A 14,541-nucleotide genomic window follows, 5' to 3' on the forward strand; every position below is an offset into this window, starting at 1 on the left:
GAAGATTTACCAAATACCCAACACAGAAAAATGGATAAATGAGCTGTGTGGTATATTCTTTCAGTGAACTCTCTTATAGCAATGAGGGTGAGCAAACTAGTCCTACAAAAACATGGAGAATTTCCCCATACACAATGCTGAGCAAAAGAAGCCTTTGCCCAAAAGCTTTCTTAGCCCACACAAAGTTCAAGCATAGGCAAAACTCACCTGTGATGTTTAAAGTCAGCATGGTGCTTACTCTTGGAGAGAGAGGATGGTGGTTGGAAGGGGCAGAAGGAACATTTCTGGGGGTGCTGGAAATACTCAGCCTTTGTTCTGGGTGCCTATTCCTTGGGTGTGTTCAGTTTGTTGGAATTGTCAACTGGTGAACTTAAAATTTGTGTGCTTCTTTGTATGTATATTATATCTCAATAAAAATATATATTTTTAAACTTCAGGTGAGAAAAGAGAACCCAATGAAGAGGCTGAGCAGGTTGAGCTGGAGATGGGGTGAGAATATTTGAAAGAAGGATGCTCTGGGAACCACAGAAAAGGGATGTTTCAAGGGGGAGAAATTAATCAGCAGTATCCAATAGGTCAAGAAAAATCCAGTAGAATGAAGACTGAAAGCTACCTCGAAAATGGTAGGCGTTCGCTCTACCCTGAGCCACAAACCCAGGTGCACCCGCCCCCAAGATAATTATTTTAATGAAAGGCAGAAGCCAGATTGCAGAGGGCAGAAGAATGAGATGCAGAGATTCTAGCTACTCTTTCAAGTAGCTTGACTGTGAAGGGAGAGAATGATGGAGACCCTAGCTAGAGGGCACGTCAGGTCAAGAGGTCTGGGTTTCCCCTGAGACAGGAAAGATTGGCCATATTAATATATGGGAAAGAGACAGTTGAAAAGAAGATGCTAAAGTTACTGGGGGATGATTGATGGGGTCCCAAGGAAGAAGAGGAGGTGGAATTAGCCTTGGGCAGGAAGGAATACCTTACATTCCAGGGACACTGGGGAAGGATGCTAGAAAGGTGCAGCTAGTGACTCACTCAGCAGCCAGAGGGAGGGGTTGAGAAAGCTCATTCTAGTGGCTCCTGTCTGACATAGGAGGTCGATAAGGGCATTCCATGAGACAAGGTAAACATGCTGTGAATTATAAGTTGTTAACAAATGTGGAGATTTACTATCTCATCTTTCCTTTGTCTTCCTTTGACCTTTTATTTTATTTTATTTTGTTAATACAAAGGTAATACTTGCTTAGGCCTTTCTGATGGGAGACTCATTTATATAGTGTGTAGAGATCTTAGAGAGTAAATTAAGTAGTCTGCCCACTTTCCCTCCCCTCCAGACACTCACACTATGATATTCATGTAGTTTGCTGGCAAATTACAGGCTCTGAGACTTGCATTCAATTCTTGTTGATCATTTAACCAACAACTAACTATAGCAAGAGTGTTTTCTGGGAATCGTCTCCCAGTTGCAGTTTTTTTCTGGTCCAGAAGAGCTGGATGCTTTCAGAGGTCTCCTGGTCCCTGGCAAGGTGAGGTCTACCTCTGGGTTTGGCAGCCCTGGGGTTCAAGCTGTCACCTCTACTTTCACTTGCCCCTGTGGGGTTCCCCGTACCTCTCTCTTCTGGACTTCCAGCCTCAACCATCTCTTTGGTGGCAGGGAGGGTTGGTTCAACTTTTGTCTCATTCCCATCAGGCCAGTTCAGGGCTTGTCCTGTCACCCCCACCTCCATTACAGCAGATCAATTGAGGAAATGATACACATGACAATGTAAGATCTGGAAAGGTATTCATGCAAATTATCTTGGCTTGGCACCTTTGGGAAGTCTTCCTGCACTACAGGAGGTGGGGAGGTGGGATGGAGGACACACGCCTCAGCAAGAAGAACTGGGCTTTGGCAGAATAAAGCTAAACCAAGTCATTATAGAAAACGAGGGGCAGGTTGCTATTTCAAACTCATTCTCTGCACTAATTTCCAAACCCTTTGCCTGCCTTGAACAAGAGCCCAAAGATTTTACATTTTCTGGGTATTAAGTGCAAACTACAGAACTTGTCAGATAAGAGTCTTAGGGGCTTGTTGAGGAGTGCTTCACAGCAGACCATTAGTCTGGGCTGTTATCACCCAAGCTTCCATCCGGGTTTTGTGCAACTGACTGAGGAGCCTCACTCCCGGGGCCAGACTGGCCAAGCTGAATCTCAGATCCAGAGTTTGAGTGAGGTTGGATTAGGCATTCCAAAAGGCTCTGGCCAGAGGCAAGGCACACTACCAGGTGACAAACTTAAAGGTCAGAGGGAAAGAGACATTCTAGTACCAAAAATAATTTTGGGGAATTGAGGCCCTGGATTAATCAGAACAAGTTCTTTGAAGTGATCCATCTAACATCATAAATAAGGTAGTCATTTAAGTAACTGTACAGAAGGGGTGCACTTCCTTATGCAATAAAGACTCAGCCCCTGCCCTGAGGAATTTCCATTCAGGAGGTTGAAAAGGGACACATCTTCAGACCTGGGACTTACAGGTGCATGAATGACCTTCAGCAACAGGTGCCTAACTTGTCTCCTGGTGCAGTCCTGCATCAAACAAGTAGGGAAAGCAGAAGGAAAATGGAAGCAGCGGAGGCAGTATTTTGTGAGAAGGTGGAGGTGTTGTGGGGAAATGACTCTCATGGTTCTTGTCTACTCAACAGGACAAAGAGAGTTTGTGGTTTGTTGCTGGATTTCATCACTAAATGTGTCACACACAGAGAGAGAGAGAGAGAGCCCTCTTCTACATGAAAGAACTCTCTTTATGAAGCTTCAAAGCACCTCCCTCCTCAGCGACTCAAGGACCCTGGTTCTGGGGCTCTTCCTCTCCTCACTCTGGGGCCAGGAAAGGGGAATAGAGAGCCTGTCCGCCTCCATTCCCGCATGGACTCATTCCAAACTCTACTCTGGTGGGAGTAGACCGTGCTGCAAGGTCATGTCAGCAAACACAAAACCAGGCTTGGCAGCCCTGAGGTCCAAGCTGTCACCTCAGGAGGCCCCAAGAATGGTGTATGTTGTATGTGAGGCTTCTGTTCCTGTAGGCTAAGCAAATTCTGTGTCTCTTTACTCCTTTATGAAATTAAATTATGTTAAAAATATGCCACTTCTTGATACCACTAATTAATAAAGATTTGAGTGTGTGTATTATGGTGCCGGGGAATGTCATGGTCCTTGGAACTAGACAAATGTGGGTTCACATCTCAGATTTGCCACTTACCTCTGTGACTTCTGGTGAAACCATAAACCTTTCTAAGTTTTGAAATTCTGGATGTTTCTATTCAAATGAGGAGAGAAATGTCTGCATCAAATTCGAAGTTTCTCAAGAAAATACACAAAGGGACTTTCTCTTAATAAGCAATGCTTCTTTATTTTTATCCCAGTTGCTATTAAAATTACTAGAGTATGTTTGGAAAGAGACAGGACATGGTCTACAGAAGTCTCTCAACACAGAAGTCCACCCTGCTTTTTTTAGAGGTCACATCAGGTCAGCTTTGGTTTCTCAACAATGCTGGGAGAGTCCCCTGAAGCAAAAGCCGCTTCTATCAGAGACAAAACAAACCTTGCCACAAAGTAGTTATCACCAGCTTTCAACCCTTGGCAGTGCAGAGGCAGCTGGGGAGTGGCCAGCAGGGCTGGGCTGAGGAGTCCATCCCAGCAGGGCTCTTACAAAGCCTTTCCAGAGCTGAGCTTTTCCTCTGAAAGATGCTGGGTTGGGTCTTCTGAGATGTTGATAGTAACTTCTCACTTTTCAAAGTGGAGACTCAAGCCCTGTGTGGCTGCATCTGTGGTTTGGATCCTCTGTGTAACGTGGGATGGAAAAGCAGATTTCCTTTGGCTCCTGTTGCCTTCCTGATGGGGTGATGCTGCTGATCAGAGCAGGGGCAGGAGCGAGTGGGGAGCTTCGGGGAGAATGTTGACAGACCTCTCGATTACTATGACTGTTGTTGAAGACAAGAAGAACAATCAGAGATCAGTCACAGGTCGCCTTGACAACTACCAGACAAGTCTGTTTTCAAACAGGGAGAGCTTCTGTCAGGTCTTCCCCAAAGCGTTTGCCTTCAACTGTTACCATATTAGCCATATCTGTGGGACACCTGTGCGTTACTACATTTATTTGATTGAAAATCAACTCATCTTTTATACACAGTTTTCTATTTTTCCAGCATCCCTTGGAGCACTGAACTAGTAAAGTGGGGCTGGGTTGTAGCTCAGTGGTGAAGCACTTACCTAGCATGTATGAGGCACTGGGTTTGATCCTCAGCACCACGTAAAAATAAGTAAATAAAGATATTGTATCCATCTACATCTAAAAAAAAAAAGCTAGTAAGTCTATTTTTCATGTGCCTCTTGAGATCCTCTTGTGTCCCATTATACTTTGGAAGACACTTCCTTAGATGATCAACTATATCATGAAAGGTATGACAAGCAGATTATTATTATTCATGATTATTTTTCGTTTCCCACACTACTGACCGACACTTCTCCATTTCTGGTTGGAAATAAACCCAGCCAGATAGCCTTCCCTTTCTTTAGTATTGAAAAATACTTTCAGGGGTACTCTCTTACTTGATCCTCACAACTACCTGTGATGTGGGCTGGACAAACATTATGAGTCCTTGCTCAGAGGGGAGTATGGCTCAGGGTTTAAGTTCCTTCCCCAGAGACACACGGCTAGTCCATCACAGGCAACAAAAAACTGAAGCTCCCTAGCTCCTCCTGTCAGTGTGTCATCTCCCTCTTAGCAGATTTGTGGCTAACAGGGACAAGATGTGAGAGGCACACCCACGTATATGTGTGTGTGTTTACTCTCATCACCAGGCACCCATTTCAGGAACTTTGTCTCATCCACAGCCCAGTAGTGCCAGGACAGTGGGGTAGGTTGCCGACAGACCAAAGAAAGTGCCCAGAGACAGCATGGGAGACAAGCAGATTACTGAGGAAAGCTTACAAGAGATCAGAGATTGCTCCAAGAAGAGTTCAGTGGGGACAGGCAGACAGTAGCACCTCCACCCCTCATGGGGCTCTGCCAAGTCCTGCCTCCTCACGGTGTTCTGTCCGATGGTGGCTGGCTGGATGTGTGATGTGTATTCTTTCCATAGTGCCCTCATGCCTGTCCCCACTCTAAAAGGAGTTTTATATCTTGAGTTGCAGAAGAGTGGCATCGCCAGCGTTAGCTTGTCTGACCAGCATCCCAAGGAGAAATGTCCGGGTATACATGCAAGAAAGTAGCTTTCTACAGATAACACTAACTTGCCCTAGTTCCCAGTGTGCCTAGAGGAAGCCAGTGTCCTGCAAGATAGTATGTATCTGGACTTCCCAGCCCCTGCCTGCTTGTTCCTTTACCTTGGCTGAGAATAGAAAGGGGGCCTTCAGGGAAATGTGTTCCACTTTCTTCCTTCACTTGGATACAAACTTAAATCAAGGTCAACTTATCACAGAGTCTGGACTTCTGTTCCAATTAGGGAGAGCATGCCTTCCATTCTATTTCAGATGTTAAAATATAAAAAAGATAAGCTGGGTGCAGTGGCGCATGCCTGTAATCCCAGCAGTTTGGGAGGCTGAGGCAGGACGATTTTGAGTTCAAAGCCAACCTCAGCAACTTAGCGAGGCACTTTGCAACTCAGTGAGACCCTGTCTCTAAATAAAATATTAAAAAAGGGCTGAGAATATGGCTCAGTGGTTAAGCACCCCTGGGTTCAATCCTTAGTGTGTGTGTGTGTGTGTGTGTGTGTGTGTGTGTGTATATATATATATATATATATATATATATAATATTAAATGTTAAAAAATGAGAACTTTAGAGTCACATACTTCTGGGGTTGAAACTCTGTTCTGCTGCTTATTAGGTGTGGATCCTGGAAAAATTTTTAAAATTCCATTTTTATCCATTTCATCATCTGCAAAAAGAGAATAACACTAACTGTCACACAGAGTTGTGGATAATCACTGCTGAGAACTCTTACATCATTGGGGCTGTGATTAAATGAGTTGATACGAAAAGAAGAGCTTATCACTATGCTGAGTTTAAAGGAAATGTCAAAGCATAGCTTCAATATTATTAGGACTTTGATAGAAAATGTCTATCATCGATGTCTTTCTCTTTATATCTTAAAATCAATAATGACATGATCAAGCTTTTAAAATGAAGGCCCATCTTCATACATATAAAAATATACCTGTGAGACCAGTTATATCCAAACATTTTACTATTTCCATCCAGGTATGACAAAATACATTCTCTCTCTCATTTATATTCCCAATAATCTCCAAATAGCTTCACAGCAACAAACATGATTTTTCCCCCCACTGGGGATTGAAGCCGAGGGGGTGCTTAACCACTGAGCCATATCCCTAGCCTGCTATTTTTTTTTTTTTTAATTTTGAGACAAGGTCTCACTAAGTTACTTGGGACCTGAGTTGCTGAGGCTGGCCTCAAACTTTCAATGGACCTATCTCAGCCTCCTGAGAGCCACTGGGATTACAGGCGTGCACATATGCACCCGGCTTCATGTTTTTATAGGCTTAAAATGTGCATTAACTCAGGTACACTAATTCACCTATCCTTCTCACCTGCCCTGTGTTGCAGGTACTAGTCTCATTTCACAGTTGGGGAAATACTCTCAAAAAGAGTGGATGACCTGCCAAGGTGGCACAGTGTGTTAGAGGAAAAGTTGGAATGGAAACAACCCTGCTCATTCTTTCCCACCACACCAGTTTCTGACAAAGCAGGAAATACATGGTTGAATCTCCCTTCGACTTTTATTTTCCTCTTCCTGGCATGCAATGTCATAAGCTTTTGCAGAGAGCTCTCCAAGGACTCAGTGAGGGGGGAAGCATCCCAATTTCCATTGCCTCCAGCGCAGGAAGCATGGTGAACTCTCCCTTCTGCTCGGTCATGGTTATGTCCCCTTTATTTAAGCAGGGAAATCAGGCAGTTGGAATGAAGCATTTTCTATAGGGGAAAACTGAGTCACTTGTTTTTCGCAGATTTCCATTCTAACCTCGCTCTGTGCTGACAGATGGCAAATAGCTCCCAGGGCTTTGGTGACTCACCTCCATATTGGCAGCTTGTCTGCAGTTCCAGTTCAGTTTCAGGAGTCCTACTCTCCTATTTCCTCCCTGTTTTAGAAATCATCACAATAGACTTTAGTGAGCACTATGAGCATCCAAAGAGAGAAAAGGATTGGGTGGGTCTTACAAACTGTCTGCTCTTTCAATCCTGAAGATGGGACTTTTGAACTGGAGTCTGCAGCCAGTGTATCTGGCACTGTCTTTGTTAAAGGTCAAATAGCACCTTCAAAATATCTCAGATTTTATTCGCACTTTTGAGAAAAAGGGAGAAAAAAGTGGAGAAGAAGGGAGAAAAGAAGGAAAATGCTAGAAAAAATAAAGGCTGACAGAAGTCAAAGGTTAGAAGCCTGACCTCCCAGGAGTACCTTCCCTCAAGAAAGGAGGTCCCAGAGATGCGGAGGCAGGAAGTCTCCCCCTTTCCTCCCAACAAAGACTTCCCAGCAGTCGCCTTTTACTTGAGCACTTATACAGCCTGTGTTCCAGCTGCTCCCCACTATGGAGAACTGTTACCACATTGGATTACTTAGTACCAATCTCGCTTGATTAGATTACAAATTATGCTGGATATTGTTTTAGTGAAGTCTGTATCCTATTTTCATTCAAATCAAAGGGTAGGATTTGTGAAAACATTCCCAACAGCTTTGGAAGGAGAGTTGAATGCACTGGGTTTGAAAACATTGGCTCCAAGACTGAATTTCAACCAGGAATAAATGTCTAAGAGGCATATAAAAGTTCTTTAGTGTATACATACATTTGCTAAGAAATAAAAACAAGCTGGGCACAGTGGAGTGCGCCTATGATTGCAGCTATTTGGGAGGCCAAGGTAGGAAGATCACAAGTTTGAGGGCAGCCTGGGCAACTTAGTAAAACCCTGTTTCAGAATAAAATTAAAAGAGCTAGGGGGTGCTGGGGTTGTGGCTCAGTGATAGAGTGCTTGCCTAGCATGTATGAGGCACTGGGTTCAGTCCTCAGCACCACATAAATAAATAAATAAAAGGTATTGTATCTATCTATCTACAACTAAAAACAAAAATTTAAAAAAAAGATTCACCTTTAAGAAAAAAATAAAAGCACCGGGGATATAGCTCCGTGATAAGAGTGTTCCTAGGTTCAATCCCTAGCACCATGACAAACAAATAAACACCAGTTTAAATAAAGAAGCATGAGACATGCCAAGTATAATAAAATGCCCGTGTTGGCAAAGTCATTAAGCCCTTGAGTAGATTTTCTTCAACTTCTGGAAGTGGAAAACCCCAGAACATTCTCGCTGTGGGCATTAACCTGGAATGGCCATTTCCAGGCTCAGTGGTCCAGCTACTCCATGAGAGCCTCTGGGAATGAGGCCCAGGACCCTATAGATTTAGCAAGCTTTGCAAGTGAGGTGCCTGGTGTGAAGCAGCCCACAGGAGATTGCAAAGATGAGTCAGTCTCCCACTGGAGCCCCATCATTTGCCTCCAGGCTCTCTCGTCTGTATGCAGTTAACTTTCATAGCATTAGGACTGTTCCAAACCCATCGCTGCCATAGGAAAAGTGTAACTGTTTTATAAAAAGAAAACAAAACACTGACTTCCATTCTATCGCCACACATAACATACCAAACCAAACATGCAAATCTTGGGGTATTTTCGCTTACTGAATGAAGGTAAGTGGGGCGTCTTATTAAAGTTCTTGTTTAGCTGGACAGTTATTTATCTATTTTTAATCAGGGAAAGAATCTACAAACATAAAGACTGTTTATGAGAACAAAGGTATACTTTTCCTGAAATCTTACAATAAGAATCTCCTTACCAAAAAAAAATTATATATATGTTATATATACATGTATTGTGTGTATATATGTACAGACATGTATATCTATTTGAAAAGTAATGTTAAATACACATACATGCATATGTGTATAAATAGGTTTTTACAAGAGAGGTCAGCCTGTCCAGGTTAAACCAATAGTTGGTGGACTCAAATGACAGAACTGAATAAGTGCAGTGTGGGTTTATTAGCATCTTATTTACTCAGAAACACTGGATTGGCTTTCAATGCAATGACCACCAATGGCCCTCCACCTCAGCCAGCGGCCACTCCAGTGAACCTCTATCTCAAACCAGTTCATCAATTATGAAAACAATTTTTGAGGGTTGTCTACATGCCAGGCAATTTTGTTGTTTACTATGGATAGAATTACTCACAGTATTAAAAGTACTTCTCATTTCTTATCTGTGTTAGAATTACCTGTTAGGTTGTTAAGGAATATTGAGTTTGGGTTTCACTGCACACCTACTGAATTGGAATAAGGGTGAATTTGTAAAATTTCTCAGGTGATCAGAATGAGAGTCAAGATGAAAACCCACTATGTTCAATCCTATAGAGCCCTCCACCTCAAAGTTTTAGACTCGGATAGATAATATTAATTCAAACACATCTGCATGAGGACATGCAGCAAGAGAACATTCTAGACCAAACACAATAGCCATAGATAACATCAAGTAGGGCATGAGAAACAAATGCATAGATGAAAAAATAAACATAAATTGGCAGACGTGAGAAAAAGCATGGACAGATTCTATTGCATCTGGTTGATGGGAGAATAAGCTCCACTGCTCATTTTTAAAAAATTTTAATAAAGGCTTATCCTCAGAAAACCTAGTTCTAATTTGAAAGGTAATACTTTAACTCTTTCATTATTCTGATATAAGGATTTTAAACCCTATAAAGTTATACAGATAAATTATCTAGAATGCATGCAATTTATATTAATACTATATAACATTTCATTTTTATCCCAGAGTTACGAATAACAAAGTGCTATGTAAGACTGCATATGTTGTTTAGGAAAAATGGAAGCATAAGTAATATGCTCTGGACATGTATGAACATATATTTACAGCCATGTTGAAATGAATTCTATGTGTTCATGTATCAAGTGAAAAGAAGTCAAAGGTTTGCAGTCTGGTAAAGAGAGGTTCTCTGAAGGGCACTCTGTGGAATGCATTTCTCTTGGCAGTAGCTCTGTTGGACTTAATTCAATTCTAGGAAGATTTCTTTAACCCTGGCCTCTAACTGGGTCAGTGCCATCTGATTTCAAACATTACTATAGGACGTGCAGGGACAATGATTATTGAAAAGGCTGTGACAAACCTTTCTCTGGAAGTCGATTTTCCTTTGATCATGCTCAGAAACCCCAATTCACCAGGGTTGAAAAGTCGCAGGACCATCTCTATTTCAGAAGAGAGGACAAACTGAGTGTAGCTGGTGGTCCTCAGATGATAAACATGCCAAAAACTTCCCCAAGGGGTTTTGGGTAATGTTGTTGTTGCTTTTTAATAGACTGCTTAGGAAAAGTGCTTAATTAGCTCACTATATTCTTTGTATAAGTTCAGGAAGATTCCTTTGGGTAACTTGAAGACATAGTCTGGAAGAGAATTTTCAGAGTTGGAAGGATAAACATATTTTAAGGGGGCTGGGGTTGTGCCTCAGTGGTAAGCACCTGCCTAGCACGTGTAAGGCACTGGGTTCGATTCTCAGCACCATATATAAATAAATAAAATAAAGGTTAATTGAAAACTAAAAAATATTTTTTATAAAACGTTTTAAAATCAGAAGGTATAAATGACAGTGTGGTTACCCTTCACTGGAGTTCACAACAGGTGGCCCAGTGACATTGATTTTCAAGGCAGCTCTTAGGCGCTGCCTGTTAACTCAGGATCATTTTGATATTTGCCAGCAGCTTACCACATTCTTTTGTTGTTTGTAGTTTGGGTTTTTACGTTTACAATTATATTTCATAGTGATTATTTTCTCTCTCCCTTAACAAGATCTTTACCTCTCATCCTTTCTGGCTTATTTTTTAATTTTTTGGTGTGGGGGATCAAACCCACGGCCTGCACATCTTTCTCTTGTTTCACTGTGTCGGGGGATATTTCTAGTGCAGCCTTAGATAGTAAACAGCAGCAGCAGCTGCATTCTTGTCGTGTTTCTCTACATCAGGGCTCCACCGTGTTGTTTACCCATTGAGAATGATGCAGTTGCCATCCTTCTCTGTTCCCAGGTGAAGTGACACTAACAGGTGTTATGTGACAGAACCACCCAGACGTTCCTGGAATAAACTGCAGAGTTGACAAATGTAAGCAGCACGAGCCTGGCTGGGCCTACAGTAGCTGTAGTACATTTTTTCAAGTAAATAAACTAATAAACTAAATTTTAGACTGAAAGGTCATCACACCTCATCCATCTCTGTATTTGTAAATTTTGAGATTTTTCAAACGTCCTCACATCTTAGTAACTGAGTCGTTAAGCAACTAAGCCGGATGACTAGAGGAGACCTCAACCCTCAAGAGTCTTTCACTACCCACTACACACAGTCTACCAGCCATGAAGATTTTGGAGGGTCAGGGGCCCAGGGAAACAACCCTGTTGCCCCTTCCTGTGGGTCAGCTCTCACTGCCATTTGCAGTAGGTCACCTTCCAGAACAGTGATTTGCACAGGAGAGACAGCAGCTCCTTTTCTTGTTTACTAGACTCAAAAACTGAGACAGGTATTATAAGGCTGAGGATTATAAATAGGGTGAGATGCCAGAGACCCCCCCAAAGGCATGATTTCCCAACTCACTCCAGAGTATCCAGGTGTGTGGGGAATGGAGAAGGGATGTTAGGCAAGAAGAGAGGAATGGCAGCAAGAAAGGACATTCCCCCTGAGGTCTGCCAGTGAGGGAAACAAAGATATCAGTTAACCAGAAAACTCCATAATATTCTCTAGCCTGGTTATCTTAACATGTTTAAAGGCAGGTAAAAGTATTTTTTATTTAGAAACTGACTATACACACACATATATGATATATATAAATATGATATTGTATACTATAGCATACATATAGTATCTATACTACTATATAGTAAATTATACTATATAGTAAATTATCTATACTCCACACGGTGGAGCCCTGAGGGTTGAGGTCTCCTCATTTATAATTATATGTATCGATGGTGTATAAAGTGATATTATGATTTACAAATAATCAAATCAAGCTAATTAACATCTGTCACTTTGTGTGAAGGTATTTTAAAATGTATAAATATTCACGCCTATTATTTAGTAGTGAGATAGTGGCTAAGAGCCTTGCTTTGTTAATCCTGACAACTCTACCTGTGAGCTCCAGGTCTGTCAGTTATGCGTTGTGTGATCATAATTAAGCCTTCGTTTTCACATTTGTAAAGCAGTGATAATACACTACTCTCCTTCTTAAAGTTCTTGTGTGAATAAAATGAGAGAATGTACATGGTATACATAGCAACATGGAAGCTCAATAAATGTCAGCTACCATTATTTTCTCTTTAGGTTTCTATAAGTAATATGATTCTTTTATATTTCACCCAATGAGAAAAAAAAAAAAAACCAAGCCCTGGGGGCAAAGAGAAGAGCTATTCATATCCTTGTAGTTTTTAATGACGTTAAGAACTATAATACAACTTCCTATAAAATACATTTTATCTCAAAGCCAAGGGAAGTATGATTCAATGTTGAAAAATGTATGGCTCTTGGACTTGAATAAAGTCTAAGTGATCACGAATTCAAAGGAGACATGAGTCCTTAAAATAGATTGCAAAAATTACACATTAAAAATACATACATACATACATATATATTATCAGCTATAAAATGGTCATGCAAAGGAATATTCAGTGCTAGTGAATATAATATGCATATATACTAATGTAGACATTTAGGCTATTTTGGTTCATATTATATTCTATTTTAAACACATTAATCAAAACCCAGAAGAGGGAATTCCTGTACGTAAAACAGACACTTTTTGGAATAGCAAGGAGTATTTAGCTCCCAGTGTGACACATTCATCAAGCTCAGGGGTCAGCACACTTTTTTTGGTAACAGAATAAATAGTAAATCCTTTAGGCTTTGCAGGCTTGTGGGTCTCAGTTCCAACTAGTCAACCATGGTGTTATATCAGGAAAGCAATTATAGACAATTTACAAAATAAATGAGCATGATTGTGTTACAATAAAATCTTATTTACATTGGCTTGGGAGGCTGAGGCAGGAGGATTGTGTGTTCAAAGCCACCTTCAGCAAAAACGAGGCTCTAAGTCTTTTTTTTTTTTTTTTTTTTTTTAGGTTTAGTTGTTGAATTTTACCTATTCTTTTTAAAACTTGGATCTATTAATATATTATCTTCCTTAAAATATTGTGACAAACACAATAGATATTCCAAGTGTTAAGACACTTTTGCACACACAAGAGAATTGATCTCACTGTGTAGTCATACCCTATCCCTTTTATATATTGCTAGTTTATTTTCTGTATATTTGATATTTTTGTGAAGTTTTAGTATCAAGGTGAGGACAGACTTAGAATTGGGAAGCATTCTCTCTTTCTCTTTTGAAAGAATTTGTACAACTTGGGGTAATTTCTTCCTTAAATGTGTGAAAGAATTCAGTGATAAGTCTTTACATTTTCTCCATGGAAAGTTTTTAAATAACTGATTGACTTGCCTAGCAAGTGTGAGGCCCTGAGTTCAATCCCCAGCTCCTCCCAAAACTACATAAATAAATGATTATTCTACTAATTGGTGGTGACTCTGGGTTTTCTTTAGTTTAAATTTTTGTCTTTAACTTCATACTTATTCAAGTTGATATTAAACTGTTCATATATTTTTTAATGTTTGTGGGGTTTCTAGCAGTATGTTTTCATTCCTGATGCTATTTACTCCCTTTTTTTTTATTAATTAGTCTTACTAGTGGTTTGTCAATTTTATTAACCTTTTCAAAGAACCAGCTTTTAGTTTTGTTTCTCTTTTAACGTTGTCTTGCAGTGATTGCTGCTCTTGGCTTCTATCTACATTTTCTTTTCTTTAAAAAATTATTTTTTAGGAGACAGTGTCTTTATTTATTTTTATGTGGTACTTAGGATCAAACCCAGTGCCTCACACATGCTAGACAAGTTCTCTACCACTTAGCTACAACAGCAGTCCCAATGTAATTGATTTTTAACTTTACATTTCTAACATGTGTAGGTAAGGCTATAAATTTCTCTCTAAACATTGGTTTAACTGCAGCCTTTTTGATTTGTCTCTTCATTATCAGTTTAAAATATTTTCTAATGTTTATTTCTCCTTTGATCCTTGGGTATTTAGAAGTGTATTCTGCTTAATTTCTAGGCATTAAAGACAAATTTGAGGATTTTCTAGTTATCTTTTATTAACTTCTGCTATATTTTTCCTGAGGTTAGAGTGTTTATTTTGAATTATTTAAATCCTCTGAAATATTTTGAGGCTTTCTTTATGGCCTTTTGGTAAATTTTCAATATGGGTTTAAGTGAAATAGGAATTCTGCCACTGCTTAAAATGTTTTCTGTATCTCAATTACCTTTCTGTTTAAAGGTATATCCAGCAACCCCCATGATTGTGGATTTGTCCATTTTTTTTTTTTTTAGTTGTCTCTTCTAGCCTTACA

The sequence above is a fragment of the Callospermophilus lateralis genome, chromosome 7 (genome assembly GCF_048772815.1).
Source record: "Callospermophilus lateralis isolate mCalLat2 chromosome 7, mCalLat2.hap1, whole genome shotgun sequence".
NCBI lineage: Eukaryota > Metazoa > Chordata > Mammalia > Rodentia > Sciuridae > Callospermophilus > Callospermophilus lateralis.